Source organism: Tamandua tetradactyla, chromosome 11 (genome assembly GCF_023851605.1).
Source record: "Tamandua tetradactyla isolate mTamTet1 chromosome 11, mTamTet1.pri, whole genome shotgun sequence".
Lineage (NCBI taxonomy): Eukaryota > Metazoa > Chordata > Mammalia > Pilosa > Myrmecophagidae > Tamandua > Tamandua tetradactyla.
The window spans coordinates 12953534-12967279 of NC_135337.1; the positions used below are offsets into that span (position 1 = coordinate 12953534).

At 39.8% G+C, this 13746-nt stretch overlaps 1 pseudogene; it reads right to left on the bottom strand.

Moving 5' to 3' along the window:
* Positions 1–2486: 2486 nt before the first annotated feature.
* LOC143651019 (spastin pseudogene) lies at positions 2487–4065 on the bottom strand (annotated as a pseudogene).
* Positions 4066–13746: the final 9681 nt, after the last annotated feature.

The window sequence follows — 13746 nt, forward strand, 5'->3', positions numbered from 1 at the left end:
GGTATTTTTCTGCAACTTCTTTTATGACAGTTGCCTAGTAAAATCGAGGCAACAATGACACTACTTTATTGGGTTGTTTACTGGGTTAAATGAGTTAACATATCTGAAGTGCTTAGAGCAATGCCTGCATATAAAAAGTACTGTGCAAATTTTAACTATTTTTATGCATTTATGTATTTTCCCACTCAATTTCATAGATATCCCTCTACATTAGGACTATGTCAATTTAATACTTAGGAAAGAATTAGAAAAATCATTCTTTTTTTTTTGCACGGGCAGGCTCCAGGAATCAAACCTGGGTCTCTAGCATGGCAGGCAAGAATTCTGCCACTGAACCACCATTGCACTGCCCAAAAATCATTCTTTTGAAAATGGAACAAAACGAATGAATAGCTAACTTCTCAGCTCCTTCCCCCTGCCATTTAGAGAGAAGTTACCTGAGGGAAAGTTCTCCCATTTGTCTGTTTCCACAGCTGGTGTCCCAGCTGGACTTTACCTGAAGGAACATGAGCCTCAGATGGATAGTCTGCTTAGCTGAATGCCATGCATATATAGAAGCCTGGGATTACCTGAACTATTTGCATCTTATAGAAGGAAAAGGAAGCAGAAATGTCCTAAGGCCCCTGGAAATCTGCATAGTTGTGGGGCTACACAAAGGCCTGGGTTGACCTGGTTGGTAGATTTGTTCCAGTCTTAACATAACTGCAAGACAGAAGCAGAAAAAGAGATCAGGTTGACAATAAGAAACCGTGAAAGTTTCTTGCATCAATCACCAAAAATGTGTGCACAGGAAAGACCATTTTTAATAATTAGTAACGAGGCAGTGAGATTACAAAAGTCAGTTATCACTGAGGTCAACATGGTTATTACCTATGTTTTGGATTCAGGAGCAAAACATAAAAGAAATTACATCCAATCCACAATCCAACAAATGCCATTAGCCCATAATCTATTAGGTGTATTATATGTGATGTTTGCAGAATCCTTGTAATTTCTTGGGTTCCATTCTTTTTAAAATAAAGAATTGGCCCATTAATAAAATGGCATTAAGCTTAAACCAGACAAAGACATTACAAGGAAAGAAAACACAGACCACTATCCCTCATGAACATAGACACAATACTCCCCAACAAAATTTCAGAAAATAAAATCCAACAATAGAATAGAAAAATAACAATACACTATGTCTAAGTAAGGTTATTCTGGGAATTCAAGACTGGTTCAATATTTGAAAATCAATGTATTCCATCATCTTGACCATTAAAGGAGAAAAACCATATGATTATAACAACTTATGTAGAAAAAGCATCTGATAAAAGTCAATAATTCATGATTAAAAGAAAAACCTCTTAGTGAATAAGGAAAAGAAGGGACGTCCTTAACCTGATGAGGGGCAGCTACAAAAAACCTATACCTAACATCATACTTAATGGTGAAAGACTCTTGGTTTCTCCTTAAGGTCAGAAACAAGGCAAGGATATTTACTTCCATTCTTCTTATTTAACATCATATCAGAAATGCTTGCTAGTGCAATAAAGCAAGAAAAAGAAATAAACAGCATATATATGGGAAATGGAATAAATTTTTCCATATTTGTGGATGACATGACTGTCTATGCACAAAATCCCAAAGAATTCACACACACACAACACTTAGAGCTCATATGTGAGTTCAGCAAGGTTGCAGGATATAAGGTCAATACACAAAAATCAATCATATTTCTGTATACTAGCAATAAGAATAGGAAACCAAAATTTAAGAAAATACCATTTATAATAGTCAAAAATGAAATCTCCCAGAACAAGCACATCTCTAGGCTGAAATGGCAAAACACTGATGAAAGAAATTTAAGACCTAAATAAATAGAGGGAAATATCATGCTCATGGATAAGAAGATTTAGCATAGTAAATATTAAATTTTCTTAAAATTGATCATAAATTTAACTCAATTCCAATAAAAGCCCTATATATTTTGGTAGATATAGACAAACAGAGTCTAAAATTTATATGGAAAAGCAAAAGAACTAGTATAACTAAAACAATTTTGAAAAAAAAGAACAAATTTGAAGGAATCATACTACCTGCTTTTAAGGTTTACTATAATGCTACAGTAATCAAAATAGTGTGGTATTGTCAACAGAGGAGAAACAGATTGATGGAACAGTATATAAAATCTAAAAATAGACCCATGCAAATATGACCAATTGATTTTTTTTCCATTTGCATTGTATACTTTATTTTAATTTGTTTTCTGGTTTACCTTCAAGTTTAGTGCACAAACTGTAAGACTCTGAAAAGTCCTATAAACTTAGGCTGAGATAATAACTGTTCACTGAAGATTGAGTGTTTCTCTCTTGATAAGTAAAATATTTTGTGGTTTTACATAGATATTTCCTTAAACAGTGGTATCTCCAAAATCCTTGTTCCAACATACATATACTTCTAAGGTTTGAAGGCTCACACTGCGTTTTATCTTTTTCAAGGATTCAGTGAAGCCAGATATTTGAATATTTCTCATCTCCCTGGCAGGCATATTCTTCACCTGCTCTGGTTTTGGTTCTTGGATAGGACTCAGAGCTGCATCTTTTGCCAAAGCTATTATATCACTTCCGGAGTACCATCAATCATTCTAGCAAGTTGTGCTAACTCTTTCTGAGTCAATGGACTTCCTTGTTTGCAAGGCAGATTTTTAAGTGAAAGTAACCTTGTCTCCTCATTTGGTAAAGATCCATATACCCGTTTGATGAAACGCCTGAGAACTGCTTTATCAAATTCTTGTGGTCTGCTCATTACACCCATTACAAGTACCCTGTCATCTCCAGCAGATTGCACGCCATCAAATTCTACTAGAGATTCAGTTTTTAGACATCTACTAGCATCATGTTCTCCTTCTCTTCTTTCACATAAAAGACTATCAACTTCATCTATAAAAATTACAGAAGGCTGATGTTCCTGAGCCACAGAAAAAAGAGCGCTCACCCATTTCTCTCCTTCTCCCCCGTATATTGAAGTTTAACTTGCAGTGCTTATATTAAAGAAAGTTGCATTAGACCCTGCAGCTACTGCTTTAGCCGACATTGTTTTTCCATTTCCAGGTGGACCAAAGACTAATAATCCTCTGGCAGGAGCTCTAAACCCTGTGAATAACTCAGGTTTCAGAGACGGAAGAAGAACAATTTCTTGCAATGCTTGTTATGCCCACTCTTGCCCAGCTATAGCATCAAATTTCACAGCTGTTCCATTGTCCATAATTTCATTCATTATAAGGTTAGCAAGGTTGCTGTCCACATCGGTAAAATTTTTCGTTTTGCTTTTTTGCGCAGAGCAGTTGTAGGGGTAGGTTTATCACTTCTATTTGTTTTTGGAGCACCCTTACGAGTTGCGGTTATAGGACCAGGTCCCCGCTTCACTCCAGAAAGCTTGGATAATCCACTGCAACTAGGTGCTCTGTGGTGGCCTGAGAGACCTGTGGATCCAGATTTCATAACTGTTTTTGAACGAGGCAGTGAATTACTTGTGTGTGTTAAGGGATCCTTTCTTTTTGGAACAACTCCATTTTCTGACTGGAGATGTCCATTGTGGCATGTTAAGTTAGTGCTGTCATTATAACCATTCATTTATGACTTGGAAAATTGTAAAACCGGGTGTAGCTTCTGTAGAAGTTGTAAACGGTCCTTGGCCATAGCTAAATTCGTCATCATTTTAGCTTGAAGGCGTCTAGCCCTTTCGCAGTGTTCACCTTGTCTTGTAACTATGACCGCTATTCTTCCCTCTAGTTCTTCAGTACCTTTTCTGTACCGTTCCACGGCTTGTTCCTTCTGTCCCTTCTGGTCTTCTTCAATGCGCAGGACAATGGAGATGACTCAAAGGCCTGCTTTTAGAGGGCTCGGACATACTAGGCCACCCCGCCTGACACAGGTACCGCGGGTGAGGCAGAGGCCAGTGCAGCCGGGGAGTGCCTCTTGGCCTCATGAGGATGTGGGAGAAGCCCACGAAGAGACAGAGCCGCACGAAGAGGTGTCCCAGGTGGAAGGCCACCAGGTGCAACAGCGCTCAGCCCATGAACAACAGTTAGGCATGGCCGATTGATTTTTGACAAAAGGACAAAGGCAATTCATAGGAGAAAGGTCTTTTCAATAAATGGTGTGATGGCTTGAAGCTGTATGTACACTAGCAAAACATGTGCTTAAACCTAATCCATTCCTGGTTCCTGTGGGTATAAACCATTGTAAATAGGAGTTTTCAATGAGGCTACTTTAGTTAAGGTGTGACCCACCTGATCAAAGATGGGTCCTGAGCCTCTTACTACTGGAGTACTTTATAAATGGAACAAATGCATGTATATAAATACATAGACAGAGAGAGAGAGAAGGCTACAGAAGCAAGAAGCTGAAAGCAATGAAACCTAGAAGAGAAGAAAAAGACCAGAAGGCCCTGCTTTGTCCTTGCCATGTGGCAAAGGACCCAAGGATCTTTGGCAGCTGCTGTTAAGGAAGGAAGCATTGCCTTGATGATGTCTTGATTTGGACATTCTCACAGCCTCCAACTGTAAGTTGATAACTTCCCATTGTTAAAAGCTAGCCCATTTTATGGTATCTGCTTCCAGCAGCATGTGAAACAAAAACAAATGGTGTTAGAAGAATCGGACATCCTTATGCAGAAAGACAAATCTAAACATAAACTTCACACCTTATAGAAAAATTAACTCAAAATGGATCACAGACTTAAATGTAAAAACTTTCAGAAGAAAACATAGCAAAAAATCTTCATAACTTGGAGACATACAATAAGTTCTAACACATGACAAGGAAAGCATAACTTACAAAAGAAAAAAATTGATACCTTTTAGTTCATCAAAGTTATCAATTTTTGGTCTGTAACAGACACTATTAAAAGAATGAAAAGATAAGCCACAGACTGGGAGAAAATATTTGCAGACCACAGAGCCAACAAAGGACTTGTATTGGAACTATATAAAGAACTCTCAAACTCAGCAATAAGAAAACAAAGAACCCAATTAAGACATGAATAAAAGATTTAAGGGAACACTTCACCACAGAGGATACACAAATGGCAAATAAGCACATGAAAAGGTATTCATTGACCACTAGGAAAATGAAACTTAAAACCTTAGAGAGATACCACTACATACCTGTTAGAATGGCTGGAATAAAATATAATGATAGCACTAGGTATTGGCAAGGGTGTTTTAATACAATGGAACTTTCATACATTGCTGGTGGGAATGCAAAATGGTATAGCCATGCTGGAAAACAGTTTTGCAGTGTCTTAATAAGATGAAACATAAACTTACCATATGATCCAGCAATAGCACTCACAATTATCTGCCCTAGAGAAATGAAACCTTACGTTTACACTAAAACATTTACAAGAATGTTCTCTATTAAAAATCTTCAAATAGTGGAAGCAATCCTTCAATGAGTGAATGGATGAACAAACTATAGTATATTCATGCAATGGAATGCTACACAGAATTAGAATGGAAGAGCTATTCATATACAAAATAACTGTAATGAATGTCAAAAGCATTATGCTGAATGAAAGAAACCCATCTCAAAAGCTTAGACATTGCATGATTCCATTTAGAAGACATTCTTCAGTGCTGGTTGGCAGGAGATAGAGGTAGAGAGGAAGATGGAATTTCAAAGCGTTGGCACAAGGGAATTTGGGGGGAGTGGATGGAAATGTTCTGTATCCTGATTTTGTGATGGTTACATGAATCTATACATGCGTTGAAATTTATAGATCTGTGCATGCACACACATCAATTTAACTTTATGCTAATTTAAACAAATAAAAGAAAATGAAAAGAATGGGGAGTTATGAGAAACAGGGTGTAAGAAATAAGATGATTTCCAAATGCTTGCAAGATATCTCTACTTGGTTATGACATTCAACACGTCATATTCAATATACTCAGAATCCCTCTTACTTACTATACCTCTAATGTTCTTATTTCTCACTATAGTTTTACCTGTCTTCTGGTCACCCATGCTTCAAACTTTGAGTCATCTTTGGCCGCTTTCTCTCCCCAACAGCCTATCAGTTGTGATGTTCTGTCTATTATACATCCATAATTTAAATGGATATCCATCTTCTCTTCTCCTTCCCTCCTGTCCTTTCTCTAGCTCCTCACTTGTCAGTATTTTTGCAATTGGTTCTTAACATCTTCCTGCCTTAAAAACACCAGCTTTGGAGTTAGACCAACCTGAGTTTAAATCCTGGCCCTGCCTCTTATAGGTGTTTGACCTCAAGTCTAATATACTTAACCCCTCTGAACCTTGGGAATTGTTGCAGATTGAAAATATTACGTACCCCAGAAAAGCCATGTTTTAATCCTGATTCAGTCTTGTGGAGGCAACCATTTCCTTTAATCTGATTCAATACTGTAAGTTGGAAACTTTTGATTAGATTATATCCATGGAGATGTGACATGCCCAACTGCTGGTGTAAGCTCTTGATTAGATGGAGATATGACCCCACCCATTCTGGGTGGGTCTTGATTAGATTACTAGAGTCTTTCAAAAGGGAAACATTTTGGAGAAATGACAGAAGCCTCGGAGCTGAAAGAAAACTTCACAGCAGAGCTGACACAGACGTGTGGAGAACAGAGACACGGATGTTTGGAGATGCTTGGAGCCCAGCACACATCACCATGAAATGTTAAGCAAACCAGAACCTGGAGAGAGACAAGGGAAGCCAAGTGATGAAAGCCAGCCCTGGAGAAGCAAAATGAGTAGCCCTGACAGGAACAGACGCTGAAAGCATGGAGCCCAGGAGCAAGGGCCCAGCAAAGGGACCAGCATGCCTTCCCAGCTGGCAGAGCTGTTTCAGATGCATCAGCCTGTCTTGAATTAAGGTGTCTTTCCCTGGATGCCTTAGCTTGGACATTTCCATAGCTTAGAACTGTAAACTTGCAACTTATTAAATTCTCACAACCCTACCCCCCCCCCTTTTTTTTTTTTGCCTGGGCAGGCACCAGGAATTGAACCCGGGTCTCCAGCATGGCAGACGAGAACTTAAATTCCCCTTTTTAAAAGCAGTTTCAGTTCTGGTGTGTCGCATTCTGGCTGCTAGCAAACTAACACAGGTATCATTTGTAAAATTGAGGTAATAATACCCAACTCATAAGGTGATGGTGAGGATTAGAAAACGCTAGATGCCAGGCTACGAGTCCTAAATGTACCATCTAACTGTTACTTTTGTTACATGAAACAGCGTAGATGAAGGACCTGGCATGGTGCTGGTTGCATAGTAAGTATTCAGTCCTTGCTGGCTGTTTTATATGATTATTTTTCACCCCAGTCCATTTTAAGCACTACTGTCAAATTAGTTTTCCTAATGAGTAGTTTTGAATATGTCCATCTACTGCCCACAATCTTTCTTTGACTTCCTCTTGCCTGCTGAATAAAGCCCAGACTCCTTAGCCCAGCATTCAAAGCTCTTCTTGATAAGGCTCCAGCCTCCCTTTCAGCCCTTATCTCTGAATTTCACTCCTCAAACCGTACACCGTTAGACCTCTGGTCTTTTCTTCTCTTTGGCTTTATTCGAATCATTCTCTCTTCTTGGAATGCCCTTTCCTCCTCCCATCTTGCTCGGTAAATAGACGGCGTCCTTCGGAAAAGCAATTCCAGGGACTCCAGGTCCAGTTTGTGCCATTTGCCCCTCCTGTGGTGGAGACACACAGAGAAGATTATGCTTATTTTTGGCAGGACTCTTGTGGGGAGGCATATATACAAACCAAGTGGATTTTAAAAACCACCCCTGCTCCAAGCCTCTCTCCAGTTCTCCCAAATACCGATGCCACACAATGCTGATGCAAAGATATAATGTTGCTAAACTCCTCCAGTTCAGTGAACTTCTCAATTCAGAGCATGTTTAATGAATGCTTACCAAGTGCTCTGCAACTCGCTGGGGACTGTGGGGGGCCAGAACACATTTAAGACCATCTGCCGGAGGAGACGAGACTTGTGCAACAATTGCCAACAACGCATGGAATCAGAATCTGGTTCTGAATTTTGTGACACGAAAGAGAAACTTTTGACTAGGACCAGCCTGTGCACAAGTGAGAAGGGATCAGGCAGCTGCGGCTGGATGAAGCTTTGCAATAGCTGTGACTGGGGTGCAGCCCATGCACTGCATGCTTTGAGAATGTGTGGTATGCTAAGGCAAACATCTGATGTGTGCTGGGAAAATGCATACGAATGAGATCTCTATTCATATGATAATCCAGACACAGGACAATTCCCTAAAAGGCAGTTCTACCAAAACCACTGATAACTTTCTGTTGCTGAAGGAATGGGGAGATTTTTTTTTTCTCCAAGGACCAGCTCCCCTTCCTGTCTGTGGCCCATACCTAATGCAGTCCATTTGCTCCAGCAAAAGCTCAATTTAAAATGCTAAGATATCTTTAATGCCGGTAGTAGTGTGAAAAACACAAGGAGATGCAAAACAGGTCCATGTAGCCTTGCAATTTACTCAATATCTCAGACCTGCTTAACTCACCATCCACATTCTTGACAGGTCTTGGGCCTAGGTTTTATTCCCAGAATATTCTCAGCTCTTGGGTTATTCAGACTAGTTAGAGTTAAGCCTCTAGCACAGATGGAAATCAAGAGGGTCTGGAGCTGAACCCATTTACTAGCTCTGTGACTTCGAAACTCAGAGTTCTCTGGGGTTTACTTTCTTCATTTAGAGTGATACCAGTTGGGGTGATACTACTAATGTTAAGATTTGCTGTAAGGTTTTAATGAAGTGACATATGACAGTAGGTGCTTGATATGCGCTGGCTGTGGTCACTCTAACAATCACTGGTGGTCTTTCCACACTCATTTCCATGCCTAAACTAGCTGCTCCAAAGCTACTAAACTCCAAGCCTAACAACCCTATCTTCCTCTGTATCCCCCTGTTTTAGTTTCTGGCTGCCAAAACAAATATCATACAATGGGTTGGTTTAAACGATGGCAATGTATCGCCTCAATTTCGAGGCTAGGAGAAGTTCAAAATCAAGGTGTGTCCGCAAGGCGATGCTTTCTTCCTGAAGACTGGTATTATGGGGCTGGCTTTAGGGGGTCCCTTGGTCCTTGACTTTTCTGACACGTGACCATGCACATGCCGGCATCTTCTCCTTTCTCTTCCAGGTGTTATTGATATCCAACTTCTGATTGCTCCCTATGGCTTCTCCTTTCAGGTCCAATTTCCTCATAAGGACTTCAGCTATATTGGGTTAAGTTCCAGCCTTACTCAGTTTAGGCACACCTTAACTAATAATATCTTCCAATGGGCCCATACCCAGGGGACCAGGGGTTGGGATCTGAACATATCTTTTGCAGGGGACATAATTCAATCCCCAACAGCCCTATAGATCTCTTAATAACATGAATAGTTTTAAAAATAGCAACAATGCAGCTATTATTGAGTGCCTACTACATGTCCTGCCCTGTGCTGGAAATTTCCAAATGTTAGCTCCAATCCTAACTATTTCCAGTTTATATTGCAGGAAACTGAAGCTCAGGGTAGAGAAGAGATTTGTCCAAAGTAAGCAGCAGAGGGGGAATTAGAACCCAGTTCTTCTCCAAAGCATATGCTCTCCCTACTCAACCACATTTTCTCCTTTGGGAAGAGATGTCTTGCTTTTCTAGCCCCGAAGACCTGATTAAACAGAGACAGACATGATCTCTGTCCAGGCTATGTCCCCAAGAAACTTACAGTCTAGCCAGGAGACATGGACAATAAATAATTAAATGCCACTATAATTGTATTGGGGTTATGACAAAGGGATGTAGAAGCTACACTGGTGGTGGAGGTGGTGGGATATACAGGGAATAGTTAATTTTATATGGCAAGGGTTATTTCAGAAGGGCCATTTCTTCAAAATAGGTTATTTTCTTCTTTTCCCTGCTCATTCCTGTCTTGCTAGTGTTTTTGGCACTTTCAACACCTTTGAGGATATCCCACAGACCACGCCAAGTAAAAATAGTGCATCTAAAACTACATTTATATTTTACAACATTCTCCAGGGAAAGCTATAATTCAAACCACAATGCATCAAAATGGGGAGATTTCTCCATAGCTAGCAACATCTGGGTGAAATGAAGGAGATGAAACTTTGGCCACAGTATTACAAAATGCATTATTAATTATGCTTAACTGCCTGCTATTTGACCACTATAGGCTGGCAATTGTGCAGCACAAAGTTCAGCTCTACAACTCCACAACTCTATTTCCATAAATCATTTCTCAGGTCTAGTGACACTCAGGCCCAGTCGGTTCAATAAGAAGTCTTCAAACATAAGGAAATTTAGCATGTGATAAAAGGGGCCTTTTCAACTAGGGACAACTGGGTAGCTGTTTGGAAAAAAAAATAACTTTGGATCCATATTACTCATCTTTACACCAAAATAAAATCCAGGCAGATCAGAGATAAACTTTGCAAATGAAAATGAAAACATGGGAGGTTTTTTTTCTTCTATCATTTCTTTACATAATCCTAGGGAAGGGCTTTTTATGTATGATACAAATATCCTGAAGTCATAATAGAAAGCATTGATAAAAATAAAACATCAGTCACATAAAAATCAAACGTTTTTGCATGACAAAAATAATCACCATGCAGAAATGGGACTCCCACCATATAGCATATGAAAAAAAAATTCACCATCCGTAGTTAAAGTCAAATAAAAAACTGGGGGAAAAGTATCTGAAACCTGCTATAATGGCAAAAAGGATAATAATATAGATATATATGTGCATATGTGTATATTTGAATATTTCTTGTATGTATGTGTGTGTGTGTGCTGTGTCCTTTATAATTGTTCTCGCCACCTGCCCTCCATCCGGCATCTTCGTTGGTGGCTCAGCAAAGCACCCTGGCCACTGTCCTTGCCGCCTTATCCCTGACAACACTACTTATCTTGGCCTCCACCAGGATGAATCCTGGGCCAGGACCACAGTTGCATTGGCGCCCAGGTTCAGAAGCTACGGCTCCTTTCCCCTCTTCTGGACTCAGATGAAGCACCATGCCACGGAACGTGGCATCTGACTTTCCCGCCAGCTGTGCTGGGTGATGCAATCTAGATCGCAGGGCAGTTAATGCCCTGTAAGGAAAATGTTGACCTACAAGAAGTTGCAGATGGAAGAGAACTGACACAAAATCCTCTCCTTCCCATTTCCACCATCTCCTGCTACTCACATAGATTTCACAGAGAAACCGTGTTTCCCCATGAAGCTGTGGCCACCTCGAGCTTGCATCTGCTTTCCCTCCTTCCCAGTCCCGCTTCCCCTTTCCCCTTCACTTTTGTTTTCCTAGACTTACACCCCCAAAATAAAACAGCAGCAGGTAAGCCTTGTCTCAGATTCTGCTTCCTAGTAAATAACTATTTCTAAACAACATCAAAAAGACCAACAACTCTATAGAAAAGTGGGCAGATATGAATAAGCATTTCACAGAAAAGCAACTATAAATGACTCTTTAAAAATGTGAAAAGATGCTCAACCTCACTTATAACAAGAGAAACACAAAATACAACTACAATAAAATATACTTTTTCACGTACGAATTGACAAAGACCAAAAGTTTGGAATCACACAGTATGTACTCTTTTGTGTCTGGCTTCTGCACCTCACATATTAATTTTGTGATTCATTCCTACCTTATGTGTAGCAATAGTACCTATGAAATAGATACCGAATAGTATCCATTGTAGGGGTGTATCGGTTTTGTTTATCCAGTTACCTGTTGATGAGCACCTGCATTGTTTCTAGATTTGAGCTACTGTGAAGAAAAGCTTTTATGAACATTTGTGTGCAAACTGTTGAATGGAAAGTGCTTTCATTTCTTTTGAGAAATACATAGGAGTGGAATGGCTGGACCCCAAGGTGCATGTAAACATTTTAAAGAAATGTTTTCCAAAGTGATTGTACCTTTTCCCCATCCCCACCAGCGGTGTGTGAGAATTCCATTTGCTGTACATCCTTGCCGATATTTGATATGGTTGATCTTTTAAGTTTTATGATGGGTCTTTAGTGGTATTGTATTACCTATTTTAAAGATAGATTTAAAATTAAAAATAAGTAAATAATTATTAAAGCTCCTCTACCCCACCCCCACCCCCAACCCTCTGGTAAAGTCTGTAAATAATGCTATAATAAGAAAGTTGGGTGCTGAGATTGTGAGAAGGGAGGTATTGAGTTTTCTGTTACTGTGTAACAAATTACCACCAATTTAGCTGCTTAAAACAACATGCACTTACTATCTCACAGTTTCTGTGGGCCAGGATCCAGACACACCCCTGCTCAGGGGCTCGCAAGGCTATAATCAAGTCTTTGCTGTGGTAACAGTCTTTATTGGAGCTTGGGGTCCTCATTCAAATTCATGTGGTTGTTAGCAGAATTCAAATTCAGTTCCTTGTGGTTTTAGGACTGAAGCCTCTGTTTCTTGCTGGCTCTCAGCCAGGGTCTGCTCTCAGCTTCTAGAGCTCATGCACATCTCCTTGCCACAGCCTCTTCAACATGGCAGCTTTCTTCTTTAAGGCTAGTAGGAGAATCCCTAGTTCTACCACTTACTAGATGTACATATGTATAATTCCGTTTACATAAAACACAAACTAATCTCTAATGACAAAAAGCAGATCAGTGGTTGTGGGGCAGGAGGCAGGTGGAGAGAGGACACACTGCGAATGGTCACAAGGAAACTTTGGGGGATGATGTAAATATTCTATATCTTGATTGTGGTATTGATTGCGCAAATGTAAACACTTGTCAAAACTCATTGAACTGGCACTTTTAATAGAGGTTCTCTCTCTCCAGTCTCCAAGATAGATCTTATATAACATAACGTATCAATGGGAGCGGATTTCCCGTATTCTGTTGGTTAGATGCAGCCCACACATTCTGCCTACACTCAAGTGGAAGGGATTACCCAAGACTGTGACTCATTGAGGGTCATCCTAGGATGTGTCTGACCCAGGAAGTATACTGCATCAAACTTGGGCAGTGGCTCTCCAACTCAATTATGCATGGAAATCACTTGGGGCATCTTTAATGATTTAGATTTCTGGCACCCATCCAGTATTTCTGACTTGATAAATCTGGAGGGAAGGGGGAGAGAGGCAGAAATATGTCTTGTTAGCAAGCAGTTTTCTCAGATACATCTGGTCCCCAGGCCGTATCTACCAAGGCATTGTCACAGAGTGATGCTTCATGGCTTTGGAGAAGGTTGCACTTGGATCTGAGCTTCCCCTTTGCCTATAAACAAGAGATATTGACAGCTGTCATCTTCTGTGTTTTGAAGACCAAAGAAAGGCCAGATCCTCTTTATCAGCAGAGTCCTATAGAGGCAAAAACCACAACCAGGGACAGTAAGCCATTAGGAGAAAGTAATCCATTAGGATATTCCCAGAGGTAAGGTTTATGAATCAAAGTAAAGCCAAACAGCAATATGCTATATAATAAATGTAAATTGTAATTCTACCACTTACTAAATGTAAAACATTGACAACACACTTAACCTCCCTGAGCTTCAACGTCTGCAAATGAGTATAATAATACCTTTTTTTTCACGTTTGTTACCCCATATAAATGAGACACTAAAGGCAAAAAAATATGTTGGGCACTCAAACATCTGTCAAATCCAAACTAAAAAACTAAAATTTCAAAAAGGGTTTCAGACTGTCAAACTATTACCTCAAGATTGATGCTTCTATTTCTCTACAGAAACAAGAAAAC